Here is a 14,455-nt window from a genome sequence, read left to right as displayed (position 1 = left end):
TGTAAGTCTTAATAAAAGCTCTTACAAGTGTTCGATCAGATTCAGACCTACTCTTCCTCCATCGCTTCTCTAGACGTCTCTTCTGGCGTTTCAACTCCCGGAGCTCCTCGTTGAACCATGGAGCTCTACGGGGTCTAGCGCCACGGAGAGGTCGCAAAGGCGCAATCCGGTCAAGAGCCTCTGCTGCAGCCTCGTTCCAGGCTTTCGCAAGAGACTCTGCCGAACTGTGGACAAGTGCCTCTGGAATAACCCCAAGCGCCGTCTGAAAGCCCTCTGGGTCCATCAGGCGTCTGGGGCGGAACATCTTAATTGGTTCCGCCTCCCTGCGGGGAAGGATTGGAGCCAGGAAGTCAAGCCGTAGTAGAAAATGGTCTGACCATGACAAAGGCACTGCTTCTAAGCCCCTTAGTCTCAGACCATTACTCAATTGCTCGGAAAGGAATACCATGTCGGGTGCGTGCCCCCCTTCATGAGTCGGACCCTGTACTACTTGAGTCAGGTCCATGGCTGTCATGGTGGCCATGAACTCCTGTGCCAGCCCAGAGGTTTCGCCGAGTGACGGCAGGTTGAAGTCCCCCAAGACAATAAGTCTTGGGAACTCCACCGCCAACCCGGCTACCTCCTCGAGTAGCACAGGCAGGGCTTTTGACACGCAGCTGGGAGGCAGGTACGTGAGAAATAAGCCCACCTGAACCCCTAAGTCCAACTTCATCAAGAGTGACTCGCAACCCGCAATTTCCGGAGCAATGAGTCCACGTAGGCAAAGGCTCTCCCTGGCTATAATAGCCACTCCTCCCCCCCTTCCCTGGGGTCGAGGTTGATGCCATATCTGAAACCCAGCTGGGCAGATTTCAGAGAGAGGAACACCTCCCTCTGGGCCCAGCCAGGTTTCAGTAATACATGCCAGGTCGGCCTCCTCATCCAGGATCAGATCCCGGATGAGGAGAGCTTTATTTACCACCGACCTGGCATTAAGCAGCAGCAACCTGAGCCCAGGGAACAAAATGACATACAAAATTTAATTTTAAAAATCCCCTTGTCAAGCTGGAGGAAAACTGAGAGCAAAGCTTTGTAAGCTACATTAGGTCGGATTAATGACATAGGTGATGGTGGAAAGAATGTTGTGAGTATCTTCTGTCAGTCATGAATTTGTTGCTTAGAGCAACATTTGGGTGACATTCCTATTCAACTTTATTATAATTTTAAAGTTGGAATGAGGGGAAATCACATGGGGAAGGAAATGAGTATAAGACTTCCTCATGTTATTTTGCAACAGAAACTATTTGTTGTGTGGCACATGATCCGTGTTTGTTAGTGGTTCAGCATGGGTAATATCAAGGACACCTGATTTCTGTACTTCATTAAATAAGTCATCTTTCATTTGCATTTTTGTGAGCTGTATGGGCACAGGTATTCATGAAGAGATTTGCTACCCATAAAAACTTTATGCCTTAAGAAACTTGGTTAGTGGCGAAGGTGCTACTACACTTCATGTATTTGTTATCATAAACTAACATATCTCGTTTTCATTTTTACTATATTTCAGTCAGGTTCGCATATTCATGCCGAACAATTCTATTGGCAGTCACCTTGTTTATTTCATGCCTTGTGACAATACACAATTCTGATTGTTTGACCATCATGCTTGGATGAGCTTTGAGTATTTTGAGTATGTTTTATTAAATATAGCCTCTTCATCCTTAACAAAAATGGCAAACAACTCAAGTGTCAAGCCGAAGCCATCATTTTGAGTTGGAGACTTTGGCCTGCCACAAGTAGAATAGTACTGTGGGAATTGGGGAGGGGGCGTTGCACGAGATGGAAAAATACTAGCCACAACAAATTCTTTTCAGAGATTCAAGGTCATCTTTTGTTCAGCACCAGCAGAAGTACATGGGAGGATCATGGACGTTGAGAGGACCCAAATCAGCATGGCTTTACTGAAGGCAAATCATGTCAGACGAATCTCATTGATTTCTTTGACTATGTCACAAAGGTGTTGGATCAAGGTGGATATTGCCTATCTGGACTTCAGCAAAGCCTTTGATACGGTTCCACATAAAGAGCTGATAGATAAATTAGTGAAGATTGGACTTAATCCCTGGATAGTTCAGTGGATTTCAAGCTGGCTGAAGCATAGACATCAGAGAGTTATTGTTAATGGCGAGTATTCTGAGCAGAGACATGTTACAAGCGGTGTGCCACAAGGGTCTGTTCTGGGTCCTATTCTTTTTAATATGTTTGTGAGTGACATAGGGGAAGGTTTGGTAGGGAAGGTTTGCCTATTTGCCGATGACTCTAAAGTGTGCAATAGGGTTGATATTCCTGGAGGGGTCTGTAATATGGTAAATGATTTAGCTTTACTAGATAAATGGTCAAAGCAATGGAAACTGCAGTTTAATGTTTCCAAATGTAAAATAATGCACTTGGGGAATCCTCAATCTGAGTATTGCATTGGCAGTTCTGTGTTAGCAAAAACTTCAGAAGAGAAGGATTTAGGGGTAGTGATTTCTGACAGTCTCAAAATGGGTGAGCAGTGTGATCGGGCAGTAGGAAAAGCAAGTAGGATGCTTGGCTGCATAGCTACAGGTATAACAAGCAGGAAGAGGGAGATTGTGATCCCCTTATATAGAGCGCTGGTGAGACCACATTTGGAATACTGTGTTCAGTTCTGGAGACCTCACCTACAAAAAGATATTGACAAAATTGAACGGGTCCAAAGATGGGCTACAAGAATGGTGGAAGGTCTTAAGCATAAAACGTATCAGGAAAGACTTAATGAACTCAATCTGTATAATCTGGAGGACAGAAGGAAAAGGGGGGACATTATTGAAACATTTAAATATGTTAAAGGGTTAAATAAGGTTCAGGAGGGAAGTGTTTTTAATAGGAAAGTGAATACAAGAACAAGGGGACACAATCTGAAGTTAGTTGGGGGAAAGATCAAAAGCAACGTGAGGAAATATTATTTCACTGAAAGAGTAGTAGATCCTTGGAACAAACTTCCAGCAGACGTGGTTGGTAAATCCACGGTAACTGAATTTAAACATGCCTGGGATAAACATATATCCATCCTAAGATAAAACACAGGAAACAGTATAAGGGCAGACTAGATGGACCATGAGGTCTTTTTCTGCCGTCAGTCTTCTATGTTTCTATGTTTCTATGTGGTGACAAGGGATGAACCTTAGCCTGGGTGGAGAACTGTAGGAAAAGTTGGTATCTGGTTGACTACAGTTCGTATCCAACATGGCTCTGTTAATAAATTGGAACTTGGAAGGAGGCCAAGGTCTGGACCCTGATTTATTCCTCGGATCTTAATTGGGACACTGACACCAAAATTGAAAGCATATTCATTAAAGTTATACTTAGATCTTCCCCCCATCCCCACTGTTTACATTGTTTGGTTTTCACATGAAGTAATTGTACAAGGTGTTGAAATTCTCCTACTTTTGTTTTCCAAACAAACTTGCTTTTCTTGCAAATTCTCAGCATTTTGTATCCAGTAAAATCTGGACCAAAATGTTTTTGCAGAAGTGATAAGCAGAAAAGGGCTTGTGTGTGTGCTTCTTCACATTTATCTTCTAAGTGTTCTGTGGTCAGTTTTTTCATTTGAGTAACTTCTCATCGCAGGAGGTTCATGACCATTAACCACAACCTTCAACTTCCAATAAACCAAGACTAGTTTATGCATGCCCCTTACTTCCTCAACATCATCCACTGCCAATCTCAAATGTAAACTGATGAACTCAAGAAGCATCGTTAACAAAATACCTGAACTCAGTGAACTACTAAACTTTTTACTACCACACTGTGGGCGTGGCTTATGTAGGACACCCTTCATTTTCTTTCAACATCTCTCGATGCAAATTGGGTGCTCTGGGGTGGAGCTCCATTTTCGCTACCCCACTGCGTCCCCCCATCCTCCATCCAGGCAGTAGCCCACCCCTGCCTGAACTCCTTCTCTTACTAAAAACTGCTAAATTTGACACCATATTTATCTGTGAAACATTGTTAAACGAATCCCCCCCGACTCAGTTATCACAGTAAGTGACTATCAAGTTTACCAATCTGATCATGAAACCCGCAGAGGAGGAGGAGTTGCAATCTTCTATAAGAAATCACTCAACCTAAAAAATGTGCAAGTTAAACAAGAACTTTATCTTCCTGAAACTGACTTTATCTTCTGTGAACTGACTTTAAATACCATACTTCACTTCCTTCTATGCTATAGAGCCCCACATTATGATATCACACACGCGAACAAATTAACCTCATTACTAACGTGGGCAACCTCCTACCCACATCCTCTTATATTTTTGGGAGATTTAAACCTACCACATATAAACTGGACCCTAAATGAATGTTCATCTGAACCCATACATTCAACCCTTTACAATGCTATTTCTAGTCTAGGACTAGATCAACTAGTTACTGACAAAACTAGACTTAACAATTGTCTTGACCTAATCTTCTGCAATAGTCTACACTCAATTTATGGACTACAAATATAAGAACCCTTTTCTAACAGTGGCCATAGCATGATTGACTTCTATCTAAACATACGCCATCACAGAAACCATCTTAATGAAAGGTCAATCAACTATAACTTCAAAAAGCCTAACTATGAGCTCATCGAAGCCTACCTCACACTTCTTGACTGGCACACAATATTCTCTGACTGCATCACTGCTGAAGACTACTACAATGTATTTGAAATCCAAAGAGTCATCAAATTATATGTACCATTAACATTCACCATAACTAAAAAAAACAAATTACTCATAAAAATAAGAAAGCTCCAGTCCAAAAAAAGAATTATTTGATGCAAAAATAAAATAGGCTATGTTACAAACTTTAAAAGCCATTACAAAAATTTGTGTCACTAAATAAAAACTGAATGTACCAATTATCACATCAACCAAGAAGAAAACCTTCTACATGCAAAGTCTGCTCATGCCTTCTATAACTTTGTTTACAATAAACTCAAAGACTCTAGATCCACCCCACTCCTTAAAGCACCAAATAACATAGACTATAATGATGAAACAGTCAAAGCCAACCTTTTTAATACCTTCTTCAGCTGTCTTTGTTAACAACAATGGCTCATGCCCAACATTTCCTAGATGCACCACAATCAACCTTAACGAACTCACACAAATTGATTTTACTGAAGAAAACATTAGAAAGACATTACACAACCTAAAACCATCTTTATCTATTGGACCTGACAAACTATGTGCATACTTCATAAAAAAGCTCTCCTCTACCTTGCCTGAACCTCTGAGCATAATTTTTAATAAATCTTTCAGTACTAGTTCCCTACCCACACTATGGTCACTTGCCACAGTCATCCCTATCTTCAAAAAAGGAGATCCAAGCAATGTTGAAAACTACAGACCAATCGCTTTGGGTTGTGTCACCTGCAAAGTCATGGAATCTATCATAAACCACTCCATTACACTTACCTGGAAACTAATAACCTACTTTCCAACATACAATTCTGTTTCAGAAAAAAATATCCTGTAATCTACAACTCTTTCACTGCAAAAACATTTGGACCACCCAACTTGATCAGGGTAAATCAATTGGTGCAATCTATATCAACTTTTGCAAAGCCTTTGACTCAGTTGTTCATGACAAACTTAAATCTGAAACTTAAATCCTACAGCATCTCCGGACTACTACATGATTGGTTAACAGCATTCCTATCTAACAGACAACAAATGGTCAAAATTGGAAGAGTCACATCTAATCCTGCTCCTGTCAAGAGTGGTGTCCCTCAAGGCAGTGTTTTAGGACCAACACTCTTCATATTTTACATTAACGATCTTTGTGATCACATCACTAGTAATCGTGTTCTCTTTGCTGATGATGTTAAATTATTTAATACCACCGACAACACTGCTACCCTTCAAAAAGACATTGACCACGTAGCTGAATGGTCAAAAACCTGGCAACTTCAAATCTCTGCTCTGTTTTTCATATTGGTAAAAAGAATCTTAATGCTAAATGTTAAGTCTGTATATAACCAATGTAAAACTCTGTAAAAGAAAAGACCTTGTAAATACTGTTTAAACTATGAATAAACCTTGGCCGCGTCTGATTGGCTAAGACGCACGGCCGTTTCTTTTAGGCGCGAGCCTTAAACGTATAAAAAGGGCTGTTCTGACACTGACAGCTCAGATGCGTTCCTTGCTGAAGTCACTTTCGAGAGAGCTGAATAAACGGAACCATCTTGCACTCCTGTCTGAGTCTCATTTATTTCACTGGCGACGAGAGAACGAAGAATCCACGAGTCAAGCATGAATCACCTCCAGATCGGCCGGGCTCCCGACTACTTCGACCCCGAGAAGTCGTCTTGGGACGCCTACATGGCGAAATTTGAAATCTTCCTAGAAGCGGCAGGAATGGGAGAAGCTGAGGACGACAGGAAGCGGGCGATCTTCTTGAACTATTGCGGGACTGAGATTTTTGACCTCGTCCAAACGCTTACCGACCCGCTTCCAGCTAAATCCGTTCCGTGGGACGACCTCCAAGCAAGACTGGCAAACCATTTCAAACCAACGAAGCCTGCCGTAGTCTACAGACATCAATTTTCCAGGATGACCCAGCGTGAGTCTGAGACAATCAATCAATTCGCCACGAGACTTCGCACGGTGCTGTCAAAGTGCAAATTTGACAGCCCAGAAGCTCGCCTCACAGACGCTCTGATTTTTGGGATGAAGAATGCGACCGTCCGGAACAAAATCCTAACAGAGGACGACCCAACGCTTCAGTCAGTCATCAAGCTGGCTCAAACAGCCGAAGTAGCTGACGCGGCCGCCAAAGAACTCAAGGAACACGAAAAGAAAGACACCGTCTCCAAAATCTCCGTTGCTGTTTCCCGCGCCGAAACCACAGATGACCTCAGCCCAGCTGCCACGGACGACGACACCTGTCTCCTGCTGCCTTCCGAGCAAGCCAGACAACCCAGATACCAACGCCCCTCCAACCCATGCCCCGGTTGCCGAGGAAATCACCCACGACAGCGTTGCCCCTTCAGGGACGCCATTTGCCGCCGCTGCAATCGACGCGGGCACATCGCCGAGGCTTGCAGAGCGCCCCTTCCAGAGGAGTCCTTCTCTACACCCCGCCAACAACGTTTCAACAACCAGGCACAACAACCGCGAGACAACAAATTTTCCAGAGGCTTCAATCGCAGAAACGACTCTACCGCTAACCGTGACTACGCACGAGGTAAAGCACAAACTTACGTAAATTGCGCAACTGCTAAAGGAGGGAACAAGATTATCATCTCACTACTTTTAAATAACAAACCTTGTAACCTAGAATTAGATACAGGCTCTAAGCATTCTATTATGCCTTGGGACAAATTCAAAATGTATATGCCAAATTTTCTTAAAACTGATTTTGTTAACTCAACTTTAATAATAAGGGATTTTCAAGGTAATGTCATACCTGTTTTGGGGAAAGTAGATGTGCCTGTGAAATTTAAAAATTGTGAATATTTTCTTCCTCTGATTGTGGTTGAGGGAGCCAAACACTCCCTCCTGGGGTTAACATGGATGTCTCCTTTGGGAATTGAAATACTGGGTCTTTGTCATGTAAATGCTGAACCTGATATTCCTAACTTTATCCAAGAATTTCCTGAGGTTTTCAGCCCTACTTTGGGCACCTATAATGGGGCCCCTATCTCCTTCTCTCTAGATCCCAAGGTACCCCCAGTCAGACTTAAGCCTCGTAGGGTACCCCTACCACTATTGCCTAAACTAGACATCCAATTGGACAAATTGATTGCCCAGGGCATCTTAGTCCCTGTAGAACAAGCGCCATGGGAAACCCCCATTGTCACTCCAGTTAAACCTGATGGCTCCTTAAGGGTCTGTGCAGACTACAAAGCCACTATCAATAAGGCCCTTCAACACCATCCATACCCGATCCCAGTGGTCCAACAATTGCTTCATTCTTTGGGGGAAGGGAGAGTATTTTCGAAAATCGACCTGGCACAGGCATACCAACAGCTTCCGGTCGATGAGGCCACATCCCTGGCCCAGACCATAGTGACCCATAGGGGTGCTTTTAGGTGCACCCGCCTGCAATTCGGGGTCAGTACCGCCCCAGGTATTTTCCAAAGTTTCATGGAACGATTATTGGCAGGTATAAAAGGAACCTCCCCATATTTTGACGATATATTCATATCAGGAAAAAACCAAGCAGAATTAAACATGCGCATCAGAGAAGTATTGGCTAGACTGCAAGCTAAGGGGTTAAAAGTAAAACCAGACAAGTGTGTATGGGGAGCAAGTAGCATAGAATTTCTGGGCTATAGAATAGACAGTGAGGGAATACACCCCACAGCAGACAAACTAGAGGCCATAACCAAAGCACCCGAGCCAAATAATAAGACAGAACTCCAAGCATTTCTGGGCCTCCTTAATTTTTATTCTGTCTTCCTTAAACAGAAGGCAACGGCAGCAGAACCACTACACCGACTGCTGCAGAAGGGAGTTCCCTGGACCTGGGGCACAATGGAGCGCGAAGCTTTTCATAAAATAAAACAGTTATTGACCTCTAAAAGCGTAGTGGTTCAATATAGCTCAACTTTGCCAATAAGGCTCACGTGCGACGCTTCGGCGTATGGGGTTGGCGGGGTATTAGCTCACATAATGCCAAACAATACAGAGGCCCCCATCGCCTTCTTTTCTAAAACATTGTCCATGGCAGAGAGAAACTACAGCCAATTAGACAAAGAGGCATTGGCCCTAGTCTCTAGCGTTAAGAAATTCCATTATTATCTCTGTGGGAGGAGTTTTGAACTAATAACAGATCACAAACCCCTGCTTGGTCTTCTAGCTGCCAATAAACCAACTCCTCCCTTCATGTCCCCTAGATTAATAAGATGGGCCCTTTTCCTGTCAGGATACCAATACCATCTAACACACAAGGGGGGAAAATCAATAAATCATGCTGACGGGTTAAGTAGATGCCCCATGCCCGAGTTAGTCTCAGATCCAACCCCCACAGAGGATGTCTTACTAATTGACCTTGAGGAAAACTGCCTGACCACTGCCAAAGAGGTGGCTGAGCACACTAAGAAGGATTTACTATTGTTAAAAATAATCAATTGTATTCAAAAAGGATGGTTGGGAGACTCTGAGGAAACTGGGCTGTCAGAATTTAAATCTAAAAGGTTGGAATTATCTTACTTGAAGGGATGCGTGTTATGGGGTGACAGGGTGGTCATTCCCAATACCTTAAAACAGAAGGTACTAAGTATGTTGCATGCAGGCCACCCAGGCATTGTCAGAATGAAAGGGTTGGCCAGGGGCTATTTGTGGTGGCCAGGTTTAGATAGGGACATTGAGCAATGGGTAGCAAACTGTGACCCTTGCCAGGAGTCACGGCCCAATCCCCCGAAAACAACACCTCTGGAATGGGAAAGACCCACTGGGCCATGGTCCCGCATTCATATTGACTTCGCAGGGCCTATTGGAACCCAAAACTTTTTAATTGTGGTAGACGCGTTCTCCAGATGGGTGGAAATCATTGCTATGCAAAACATTACTACTTGTGCCACCATTAAAGCATTATACCATTTGTTTGCCACACATGGGTGCCCAGACATCCTAGTTTCAGATAACGGGCCACAATTAACTGCCAGACAATTTGAGTGTTTTTTAAGCAACTTAGGGGTCAGACACGCACTCACATCCCCTTACTCGCCATGGGTTAATGGCCTTGCAGAACGTTATGTACGTGTGGCCAAAGAAGCCTTGCGCAGGGCAGGCCCAGGGGAAATACAACACAAATTAGATCAATTTTTATTAATGCAGCATATCACCCCAAATTCCATCACAAACAAAAGCCCAGCAGAAATTTTAATGGGTCGAAAAATAAGGTCCCCCCTGGACAGGTTGCACCCTCGTTATTGTACTCAAAATGTAAATAATGAAACATGTACAGCACCTGAAAGAAATATGTACCTAGGGCAACTGGTTTTTGCTAGAAATTTTGACGGGGGGTTGAGTTGGCTGAAAGGAAAAATATTGCAACAAACAGCCCCAAAATCTTATGTGGTACAATTGGAAGATGGCCGCACATGGAGGCGGCACATCGATCATTTAAGGGGGCGCATAACACCAAATGAAGAGCCGGCCGCTAACGGAAATTCTTCCCCCCAAGCAGACATTAATTCGCAACTCGAACTTTTGGAATTACAAAAGGACTTACGCTTCCGCCTGATGCTTCCTCCAGCGACGCCGAGCCTTCCTCCTCTTCTGGGCACGGTGCGCCATCAGCATACTTGTCTCCGCAGGCCAGAGCCCCAACTTGGGCCCAGCCGCGGACAGGAGACAACGACGAGCCAACCTCCACCATAGACATACCAGCCGGTAATGATCTGCGCAGGTCTGAGCGCACGTCACGCCGGCCCAATCGATTGGAGGACTACGTCACTTGGCTTACTGATTGACAGTTTGGCTGAACTAATGAGGGAGGGGTGTTAAGTCTGTATATAACCAATGTAAAACTCTGTAAAAGAAAAGACCTTGTAAATACTGTTTAAACTATGAATAAACCTTGGCCGCGTCTGATTGGCTAAGACGCACGGCCGTTTCTTTTAGGCGCGAGCCTTAAACGTATAAAAAGGGCTGTTCTGACACTGACAGCTCAGATGCGTTCCTTGCTGAAGTCACTTTCGAGAGAGCTGAATAAACGGAACCATCTTGCACTCCTGTCTGAGTCTCATTTATTTCACTAAATATAAAATTGAAGGAATCGAACTTATTGATGACTCCCATTCTGTCAAAGACTTTGGAGCACTCATATCCAATGACCTAAATCCCCAAACCCACTGTAACAATATTGCCAAAAAGGCTTTAAGAGTTGTTAACCTAATCCTTCGCAGCTTCTTCTCTGGCAATATTGATCTGCTAACCAGAGCTTACAAAACATTTGTCAGACCAATCCTAGAATACAGCTCATCTGTATGGAACCCACAATGCATATCTGACATCAACACAAATCCAGAAATATTTCACAAAAAAGTCCTTCACGCCTCATCCCACAACAAAATACCTTACTCCACCAGACTTTAAATTCTTTGATTAGGCAACTTAAAACTCTATCGTCTCCGTTCTGACTTAACTATGGTTCATAAAATCATATACCAAAATGTCCTTCCAGTTAGTGACTACTTCACTTTCAACCACAACAACACATGAGCATGTAATAGATTTAAACTAAATGTCAAGCGCTCTAAACAAGACTGCAAAAAATACGACTTCAGCAATAGAGTAATCAACGCCTGGAATGCTCTACCTGACTCTGTGGTTTTTACTCCTAACCCCCAAACCTTTAATCCTCCTTTCTAAGAGGTCTGTAAGGGGCGTGCATAAACGCACCATTGTGCCTACTGTTCTATTGTCTTCTGTCATTACCTTCTATCATTACTTTTCTAATGTTTTATTTACAGTATACAAATTACCATGCTATAATTGATTGACAAATATAAATAAACAAATAAACAAATGAATGAATAAACAAACAAACAAACAAACAAAATGAAGGATAGATGGGAACTGTTGAACAGGATAGGAAGGGGTAAAAAAAGAGTGTTTGTCTATGGAGATTCCCAATAATTTGGGACATGGCTTCCCCAAAGGTGGTTTTCCAAAAATCCGCTGGACTTCATTGGGTTTTTTTCCTTGAAAACATTTCAATTCTGAAGAAACATCTTGGATGAGAAGTGAAATGTTTTCGTTTTGGTATAATTTTTTTCATTTTTTTCTCCACCTTTACAAACACACATAAATCACATACCTTCAAATTTCAATACAGTACAATACAGTATCCATCACCAAATTCTTAATTAAAATTAAAATTCTTAATTTGTATCTATATTGTTTCGGTATACATCTAGTGCTACCTCCTTTTCTAATTTTGTCATCTGGATTTCAAAGATTGTTTTCTGTTCTCAGTTAAGTTCAAAACGTTATTAGCTATAAAAATTTCTATTGGCTATTTGCTTTTTTCTTAGTAAATCCATGCCATAGTATTTCAATCCATTCGTTATATACATACTTATCTCATTCATGTTTTTAAACCCTCATTTTAATAAAGCTGCCCTTTAAGAGGGAAAAAAAACCCCAAATCGACTTCTCTTCTAATTATGATAATAACGATGTGGGGGAGGGGAGAAAAACAGAAGTGAAATGTTTTCAAGGGGCAAAAAACCCCCAAGAAAGTCCAGTTATCTTTTGGAAAAGCACTATTGGGACAAAAGAGTGTTTGTTTCATCCGACCTTTATTCAGCGTGCCCACTGGAAGATGTAAGATTTGAATACAACTGTGCAAGTAAAAGAGCTTGGGAAAATAGAGCAGCCAATAAATTTTACTCCATTTTTATGGGTCACTGTTAAACTAATTTGAAGGAGCAAAAAGGAAGCTGTCTACCAGTTAAAGAGTCCAGGAGCTCAGGATGAATGATTTGTATAGACCAGGAGTCTGCCACCGTAAACAGCCATTTGTACTCATTTCCCACAGGAAACAAAACACTGGGAGCCACAAAACCTGGGTGGGCGTGGCCAACTCAATGTCACTCCCTCCCACTCATATGACCCCCCCCAGCCATGCCTACCCAAGTTTTGTTGGTTCTACATTTTCTTTTCTATGGTAAACAGGTCCCTCTCTCCCGCCTTCTCCCTCTCCCTCTCCCTCCTCTCCCCATCACTTTCTCCCTCTCCCTCTCTCCCTCTCTCATTTCTCTCTTTCTCCCCCTCCCTCTCTCCCTCCGTCTCATCCTTTCCCTTTCTTTCTCTCTCCCTCTCTTTCCCACCTCTTTCTCTCTCCTTTACTCCCCGCTCTCCCCTCTCTCTTCCTCTCTTCCTTTCCCCTCTCCCTTTCTTTCTCCCTCTCTATCTCCCTCCCTCTCCTCCTCTCCATATCTCTACCACTCTCTGTATCTCTCTCCCCTGCCCCATCTCTCTGACAGATGGTCGTTAAGAAGCATCTTAACAGGACACAAAGAATGCAAAAGATTAATTATGACATCCATTATATTCATAGATATAATCCATTATGTTAGAATAAATGTCATTATATAATAAACAAATAATAATCAAATAATCAAGTAGCAAACAACCATCTATCATTCATTATTCATTATTAATTAGTCTGTATATTCCCCTCTAATATTCAATTTATTTCAGCAGTTCCAATTAATACCAATCTAAAATATAATAGTGTTTTCCCAAAGTTATCACTTAATTGTATAATTAGTTATTTCCAAATAATTATATTAGATTTAAATTCTATATTTTCAAATAAACATTAATCATTCAAAGTCCCAATTTTCCTTAGATTAACTCATTTCAGCCATTGCTATAAATCCTTCCCTCTAGAAATACCCATATGTGTTTGAGAATTTGAAGTTTAGTCCATCAGATTAAAAATATTAATTATTAACATCCAATATATTAATAAATGTATTTAATTGTAAGTAAAGAAAAAGATCATTATATAGTGTTCAAATAATAATCAAATAATCAAGTACCAATCAACCATTTTCTTTAAGATTCTATCTTCTTAATCTTAACTTCCCTTTCTTTTTTTTCTTGAAAACTTGTATCCCCAACTTCTTCCCCTCTCTTTTTTCTTTTTTATGCATAATAATTATCTAAATATCCATTCAAATCTTCCCTTTCCCCTGCTACTTTGCCTATCCCAATACATGTATCCTCACCTTATTCTTTTTTCCCCACTGTAAGGTTTAGCAAAGGGGGAAAAATCATGATACCTCATGTGACGACAATGAGACACCGCAAGTTTGGCACCCCTGTCCTAAGCAGAGGAGGTCGAAAAGGTTAAATATCTCCCTGATGTTCTAATGTTGAATCTGTAATGAAACACAAATTGAACAGCCATGCTTCTAAAGGATTTTCAGCAGGCAGATGGATGCGTGATCCAGGGATTAACTAGATGGTGGCAAATTTCATTGCAAATAGACATACAAGAGATGAAGAATATAGAGGAGAATATAATGTAGTGTGTATCTGTTATTATTAAAATATTATTTTAATATTATTGAGCTGGGGTAGCGCAGCAGGTAGAGTGCTGTACTGCAGGCCACTGAAGCTGGCTGTAGATCTGTAGGTCAGCGGTTCAAATCGGATCACCGGCTCAAGGTTGATTCAGCCTTCCATCCTTCCGAGGTGGGTAAAATGAGGACCCGGATTGTGGGGGCAATAGGCTGGCTCTGTTCAAAAGTGCTATTGCTAACATGTTGTAAGCCACCCTGAGTCTAAGGAGAAGGGCGGCATTAAGATAAAAAAATAAAATAAAATAAAATAAAATAAAAAATAAAAAAATAAAATAAAATAAAATAAAATAAAATAAATGAAATGAAATAAAATAAAATAAAATAAAATAAAATAAAATAAAATAAAATAAAATA

This window comes from Erythrolamprus reginae, chromosome 1 (assembly GCF_031021105.1).
Source record: "Erythrolamprus reginae isolate rEryReg1 chromosome 1, rEryReg1.hap1, whole genome shotgun sequence".
Lineage (NCBI taxonomy): Eukaryota > Metazoa > Chordata > Lepidosauria > Squamata > Dipsadidae > Erythrolamprus > Erythrolamprus reginae.
The sequence above is the reverse complement of the archived record's forward strand: the minus strand, read 5'-3'. Positions refer to the sequence as shown.